The sequence below is a fragment of the Palaemon carinicauda genome, chromosome 10, assembly GCF_036898095.1.
Source record: "Palaemon carinicauda isolate YSFRI2023 chromosome 10, ASM3689809v2, whole genome shotgun sequence".
NCBI classification, from domain to species: domain Eukaryota; kingdom Metazoa; phylum Arthropoda; class Malacostraca; order Decapoda; family Palaemonidae; genus Palaemon; species Palaemon carinicauda.
In genome coordinates, this window is record NC_090734.1 from 129322860 (window position 1) to 129331312 (window position 8453).

At 34.5% G+C, this 8453-nt stretch overlaps 1 protein-coding gene across 2 annotated transcripts in view; it reads right to left on the reverse strand.

Moving 5' to 3' along the window:
- The window catches only part of LOC137648757 (nucleoporin p54-like), a 35257-nt gene extending 33653 nt beyond the window's left edge, over positions 1-1604 (reverse strand). For both annotated transcript variants that reach the window (XM_068381839.1, XM_068381838.1), the window contains exon 1: positions 1493-1604. The gene's annotated coding sequence lies outside the window, so the exon portion shown is untranslated. The remainder of the gene's footprint in view (positions 1-1492) is intronic.
- Between the last annotated feature and the right edge of the window lie 6849 nt (positions 1605-8453).

Consider the following 8453-nt stretch of genomic DNA (forward strand, 5'->3'; position numbering starts at 1 on the left):
GCCTTCCTATGTTCGCCAATCTACAATCCCTTGTCGTATCTTCAACTAGTAACAGGTTGAGGTAATACAGTACTAATTTCTACTTGGGTTACCATAGAAGGATGAGAGAAGCAAGGCCTAGCCTATAGTAGGCAAGAGTCTATATTAGTTTAGGCTACTTAATAAGTAAAACATCACCGGGGTGTACAAAGCTGGTTGGAACAACCATAAACATTATTATTACTTATCAAATAGATTTTCTTTGAGGGAAAAAATCTTGTTTATCTTTTTCTGAAATGCGAAATTATGAAGCTAGTTTTGCGATTTACGTGATATTATGACTTGGTGTTACCTGGCCAGGATACGGCGGCCTGTACTGGCCTCCTGGCTAGTACAGATTGATCCCAGGCGTGACTTTAAGCTGTTTCCTGGGAAGGCCACTTCTGTGTTTGGGCACAACAGTGGTGGGTTTGGCATACCCGGCTAACGCCTTTAACCTTAAAAGAGGGTCGCAGGACAGCTTATCCTTCGGTAGGTAAGTACGTAAGTAAGGATAAGACTCCTAAGTTAGGTTAGGTGGGGGCCCTTAGTTAGGTGGTGCTCTTATATTTGTTTCCCTTTTAAAATGAGGTTTTCCAATTATAAATTTTGAAATATAAATTTGTAAAAAATTTAAAATATATGTAGATCGTTGGGTTACCAGGCCTGTTGCTCACGCAGAAAACGAGAATCCTTCCTATCGCCGTCACCCATATCTTAATGTATCTGCGACTATGTTGGTTAATGAACTAACGCTAATTATTCATCTAAGGGTCTTTGCTCTTCCGTGGATCGCTACGCTTGCGATTAAGCATTATTTGATTGTGTCTCTGATCGACAAACAGAAAATTATGTTACGCGGATTACCTGAGTGGTCAAGTATTTTGGTGGACCAAAACCTCGGTGGCCCAACCACCTACAAACTACCCTCCCCCAATTATTTCCATCAGAGCCTTTACATATAAACGGCCAGTTCCTCGTGCATTGATTAAAAATGTACGTAAACTTTCGCCCCAACCTAACCTACAAGCCGTGTCCTTACCTACATACCTAACATTGGGGCTAACGGCCCCCTGCGACCCACCTTACACTGCCCAACTCTAAATTAACCATAATAATACATACAGGTGGCCGCTATCCTACATAGACCCCGAATATTGATACAGTAAATATATGCAAAGTTTATTTACAGGCTAACTACCAAGACACCGTAGTGAGCCACAGAAATACAGTTATATAAGTTAATATTAACAGAAATACACTTATAATTGTTAATATTCACACAAATACGCTGCTATAAATGTTAATATTAAAATTAGGATAGTTTTACTCGCAATACGGCTAGCCTAGTCTACGGCATAGTGGCGTAACTCGGTAGCTTTAGCCTCAAGGCCAATTTATGATATACGCAATATAAATAAGCGTAACACATGTACGCAAAGCGTTATAAAGTAATTTTACACAATTTACTTACACAATAAATGTTGTAAAGTGACGGGAATTAAATATTACAACGTCCACAAGTCAAATAACGTTTCGTTGGACACCGTTGGCCTTTTGTTGTTGTTGTTGCAGGGTTGCCAGATTACTTCGACTGAATTATCGTACATGAGCCTTAAAATTGTCGTTTTTCAACCAAAATTATCGTACACAGTTTCAAAATAATAATTAGGGAGTTAAATGATCGACTTATTTCAAAAGATTTTAGTATAATTGTTTAATTAAACCCACACACACCTACATTGTTTATACCTTAGGTATGTATCGTACATCGTACCGGACCTAAAATAATCGTACATGTATGATAATTATCGTACGAATGGCACCCCTGTGTTGTTGAAACTTTAAGTTGCCAGTTTGGCCTTTTTTCCGGCCAAAAAAATACTCAAATTTGACCTTTTGTATTTAAATAGGTTGGCCTTTAGTAATATGAAAAAAGCCAAGCCTTAAATACTATATTTTTGACCTTTTTCTATTAATGGGTTGACCTTTTAAAGCCTCTGTTGATTAGAAATTGACCTTTTCTCATTTAGAAAACCTGGCAACTCTGACTTGAACTACTCAGGATCATGCCCATTTAATGTAAAAAAAACTTAATTACAGTTATTAATGTAAGATTTAAAGCTTTTTACAAATAAAAAACTTAATTACAGTGATTAGTATAAGCTTTAAAGCTTTGCACACATAAAGATTAATATTTCCATCAATAATTTTGTTTATTTTAAGGTAAAAAAAGGCTTAATTACAGTAATAAGTATAGGCTTAGAACCTTTCCCCCTATGCCCACTTAATGTAAAAAACTGAATTACAGTGATTAGTGTAAGATTTAAAGCTTTGCACACATAAAAATTAATATTTCCATCAATAATTTTGTTTATTTTAAGGTAGAAAAAGCTTAATTACAATAATAAGTATAGGTTTAGAACCTTTCCCCCATGCCCATTTGATGTAAAAAACTTAATTACAGTGATTAGTATAAGCTTTAAAGCTTTGCATACATAAAGATTAATATTTCCATTCATAATTCTGTTTATTATAAGGTAAAAAAAGCTTAATTATAGTAATAAAGCTTAAGTACAATAATAAGGATAGGCTTAGAACCTTTCCCCCTATGCCCATTTGATGTAAAAAACTTAATTACAGTGATTAGTATAAGCTTTAAAGCTTTGCATACATAAAGATTAATATTTTCATTAATAAATCTGTTTATTCTAATGTAAAAAAAGCTTAATTACAGTAATAAGTATAGGCTTAGAACCTTTCCCCCTATGCCCATTTGATGTAAAAATCTTAATTACAGTGATTAGTATAAGATTTAAAGCTTTGATCACATAAAGATTAATATTTCCATTAATATTTCTGTTTATTTAAGGTACAAAAGCTTAATTACAATAATAAGTATAGGCTTAGAACCTTTGCCCCTATCTAATGTGCGATAGAGTGGCTATTAACTACTCAGGATCATGCCCACTTAATGTAAAAAACTTAATTACAGTGATTAGTATAAGCTTTAAAGCTTTGCATACATAAATATCAATATTTCCATTCATAATTCTGTTTATTCTAAGGTAAAAAAAGCTTAAATACAGTAATAAGTATAGGTTTAGAACCTTTCCCCCTATGCCCATTTGATGTAAAAAACTTAATTACAGTGATTATTATAAGCTTTAAAGCTTTGCACATATAAAGATTAACATTTCCATTCATAATTCTGTTTATTATAAGGTAAAAAAAGCTTAATTATAGTAATAAGTATAGGCTTAGAACCTTTCCCCCTATCTAATGTGCGATAGAGTGGCCAAAAACCATTCGATTTTCTTGGATCATACGAGAAAATAAAAGATAATATTAAAGTGCTTGATAGGAAACACTATTAAGTTTAAAATATACAGTGAACAAAGTCCGTGATAGATTTAAGAACCACAAAAAGAAAAAAAAAAGAGAGAAAAGAATAAGGATCAATGCGCATAGCTATAATTGAACACAGTTTTAAATGCTATTTGAATATAAATATATATCAAAATGATATTTTCTAAGCTGACTATTCAAGAATACGTATATATAAACCGTATATCTATCTTTCTATACTCGTGTATGTGTATTATCTGTGTGTATATATATATATATATATATATATATATATATATATATATATATATACAGTGTATATATATATATATATATATATATATATATATATATATATATATATATATATATATATATATATATATATATATTTATCCAATGCCAGGTATGGGCTTATATAAGATATTACGTGGACAGCTAAATAATGTGTAAACTCCCATGGAGAAGACTTTCTCAATCTCAGCCATAATTACTCTAGCAAATATCATTAATGGGGCACTGAAACTCACTACTCAAAGATTGCAATTAACCCATTTGTTCCAAAATTGGTGCGATATCAGCATCTACTTCTAATCTGTTCTTATTTTGGGTTATATAGTGTTTCCACCTTGTGTCATAATCCCTATTCCATCATTAAATACATTTATAGTTGAAATATTTGATCTTTATCTTAAAAGTCCCTCATGATTGGTAGAGGCAATGGTAGGGCTATGTCTTAGAGACTAACCACATACAAGTATGATTAGAGTCTGGCTAGGACCAGGGTGGGCCAGGCAATGGCTGCTGATGACTCAATAGGTAGACATATAGACTCCCCCAAGCCCTCATCCCTACTCACAAGGATGGTGAGGTTACAGACACTATTAAAAACTACCGAGCTTGAGCGGGTTTCGAGCTCCCCTCCAGCACATTGTTAGACAGGGACGTTTTATTGTTCTCTATTCTTGGGTAGTGTCATAACCATAGAGTTTATGGCACCACCCAAGACTAGAGAACAGTGGTTTGATTTTGGAGTGTCCCTTTCCTAGAAGAGCTGCTTACCATAGCTAAAGAGTCTCTTCTATCCTTACCAAGAGGAAAGTGGCCACTGAACAATTATAGTGCAGCAGCCAACCCCTTGAGAGAAGAAGGATTATTTGGTAATATCAGTGTTGTCAGGTGTATGAGGACAGAGGAGAATCCGTAAAGAATATGCCAGACTATTCGATGTATGTGTAGGCAAAGGGAAAATGAACGGTAGCCAGAGAGAAGAAGAATTGTTTGGTAATATCAGTGTTGTCAGGTGTATGAGGACAAAGGAGAATCCGTAAAGAATAGGACAGACTATTCGATGTATATGTAGGCAAAGGGAAAATGAACCGTAGCCAGAGGAAAGGATCTAATGTAGTACTGTCTGGCCAGTCAAAGGACCCAATAACTCTCTAGCGGTAGTACCCCAACGGGTGACTGATGCCCTGGCCAACCTACTACCTATAATCATGCATCAAAGTTTTGGCACTTCTAGTTAAAAATGTTACCTCCTAAGCTTCCTTAGTAGGTTACGTTAGTCATCATAGATGCTCTTTCATTATGCATTCTTCGTGCATCGGTGTAAGAGAAAGCTTACTCTTCCATGCAAAGAGGATTTGCAATGAAAGTCAGAGGTATTGATACTATCCGGCTCAGTCGAAGCGTAGCATACTGAAAAGGAATTAGCAGGATTCGAGATGAAGAGATAAATTATCTTTCTAAATTCCCAAATTCTGTACATTGGTCTTCCACTGTTTTGGGTTAGAGTTCTTTTGCTTGAGGGTACACTCGGGCACACTGTTGTATCTAATTTCTCTTCCTCTTGTTTTGTTAAAGTTTTTATAACTTATATAGGAAATATTTATTTCATTGTTGTTACTGTTCTTAGAATATTTTATTTTTCCTTGTTTCCTTTCCTCACTGGGATATTTTCCTAGTTAGGGCCCCTGGGCTTATAGGAAATATTTATCTTATTGTTGTTACAGCTCTTAAAATATTTTATTTTTCCTTGTTTCCTTTTTTCACTGGGCTATTTTCCCTGTTGGGGCCCCTGGGCTTATAGGAAATATTTATTTTATTGTTGTTACTGCTCTTAAAATATCTTATTTTTCCTTGTTTCCTTTCCTCACTGGGATATTTTCCTCGTTGGGGCCCCTGGGCTTATAGGGAATATTTATTTTATTGTTGTTACTGCTCTTAAAATATTTTATTTTTCCTTATTTCCTTTTTTGTACTGGGCTATTTTCCCTGTTGGGAGGCCCGGGCTTATAGCATCCTCCTTTTCCAATTAGGGTTGTAGCTTAGCAAGGAATAATAATAATAATAATAATAATAATAATAATAATAATAATAATAATAATAATAATAATAATAATAATAAAGGATATAGCCAATCATAGGTAGATGAATCCAGTATAAACATTTGATCATTAATAAGCAATTTGTAGGTATATTAAAGTAGTCTTATATATGTCAATAAATCCTTCGTTTAACAGTTACAGTATAACATGTAATTAACACTAGAAATAAAATGTTTAAAAAAATCTAACAACATTAAAACAGATTTTTCATATATAAACTATAAAATGAGTCTTATGTCAGTCTGTTCAACATAAAAAACATTTGCTGCAAGTTTGAACTTTAGAAGTTCGACCGATTTAACTACCCGATTAGGAAGATCATTCCACAACTTGGTCATAGCTGGAGTTTCTCTCAAAAGTAATAAACAATTCAAATAAAATATTTTAAGAAGAGTAACAACATTAAAATAGATATTTCATACATGAACTATATAAAGATTTATGTCAGCCTGTTCAACATAAAAATACTTGCTGCAAGTTTGAACTTTTGAAGTTCGACCAATTCAACTACCCGATTAGGAAGATCATTCCACAACTTGGTCACAGCTGGAATTTCTCTCAAAAGTAATAAACGATTAAAATAGAATATTTTAGGAAGAGTAACAACATTAAAATAGATATTTGATACATAAACTATAAAAAAGACTTATGTCAGCCTGTTCAACACAAAACATTTGCACTTTTGACGTTCGACCAATTCAACTACCCGATTAGGAAGATCATTCCCCAACTTGGTTCACAACTGGAGTATCTCTCAAAAGTAGATATTTAAAACAGTCATCAATCCCAGGGAACTGAAGCCGACCGTAAAGGAATCCAGGACGCATAATTATGTCCTCTCTTGGGACCTCTCTGGGGGGTGGGGGCTGGAAAGGGGGCGGAGTTTGGTCATTATCTGACATTTGTCACTGGCAGGGCATTGTTCCTCATGCCACCCAGGCAGCTTTCTCCTTTCCCCATGACAGCGGGTCATTATAATGAGTTTTTAAGAAGCATTGGGCGTTCTATAAGTAGCTTTATAAGTAAATTATAATGAACTTTTAAGAAGCAATAGTCGTTCTATAAGTAGCTTTATAAGTAGATTTATAAGTAAATTATAATGAACTTTTAAGTAGCATTGAGCGTTCTATAAGTAGCTTTATAAGTAGATTTATAAGTAAATTATCATGAACTTTTAAGAAGCATTTCGCGTTCTATAAGTAGCTTTATAAGTATAATTGTAAGTAAATTATAATGAACTTTTAAGTAGCATTGAGCGTTCTATAAGTAGATTTATAAGTAAATTATCATGAACTTTTAAGAACCATTATTCGTTCTATAAGAATTTTTATAATTTTTATAAGTAGCTTTATAAGTAAGTGTATGAAAGAAAATAAATATGGAACACTTTCTTCAAACCATTAAAGATCGACTCTTCAATATTGAAAAAACCGTAACTTATATCGGAAATTCTCCGTAAAAATATACTGTTCTCAACCGTATTTCAGTAAAATACAGGCGACCGTAATTTTACTCTACTTTGTTAGTATCTTTTACGGGTTGATGACCGTAATATCACTCTTTTACGTTAATGTAACCGTTTTTAAAGCTGTAAAAATCCTGGAATAAATATTGCCAGACTTTCACCGTTATTTTAATGCACATTTTTAAGTGTTGATTGTACTTGAAGTGAGACGATATTTTATAATTGTAGCTCGAAAGAATCAGGAATATATTTTGTCCTCCAAAAGACGAGGATATAGGTAAAATAATTTCATGTTTTAGAATATTCAATCACTATTTTTCTCTTACTTATCTATCTTTAATCCTTCAGTTATAGATCAAATTATATTCCGAATAATATTGTCCACTGTAGGTAATGAAATCTCTCTCTCTCTCTCTCTCTCTCTCTCTCTCTCTCTCTCTCTCTCTCTCTCTCTCTCATACACACACATGCAATGGGCTCCACAATACACTACCTTCAGATATAGATTAAACTGTATTCCGAATAATATTGTCCACTGTAGGTAATGAAATCTCTCTCTCTCTCTCTCTCTCTCTCTCTCTCTCTCTCTCTCTCACACACACACACACAATGGGCTCCACAATGCACTAGAAGAGTTGGAAGACCCCAGCCTACGTGACTGAGGACTATGAAGCGTGAAGTAGATGATGAATGGATATGTATTGAATTAAAAGCTCAAGATAGAGACGACTGGCGAAATCTAACCGAGGCCCTTTACGTCAATAGGAGTAGGAGGAGATGATGATGATTGTCTACTGTAGGTAATGAAATCTCTCTCTCTCTCTCTCTCTCTCTCTCTCTCTCTCTCTCTCTCACACACACACACACACACACACACACACACACACACACAATGGGCTCCACAATGCACTAAAAGAGTTGGAAGACCCCAGCCTATGTGACTGAGGACTATGAAGCATGAAGTAAATGATGAATGGAGAGGTATTGAATTAAAAGCTCAAGATAGAGACGACTGGCGAAATCTAACTGAGGCCCTTTTACGTCAATAAGAGTAGGAGGAGATGATGATGATGATGATGATGATATACTGTATGCTTTAGTCAGGCGGAATTCGTGTCTCAGCCTCCCCGCTGTTAAAGTCTACCAACAGGTGTTAGGAGTAATGGCAGCGTCGCTCCATCTGTTGTTGTGCTACTTTCGGCTCAACCCCGTTGCTGCTCTTCCAACCATTC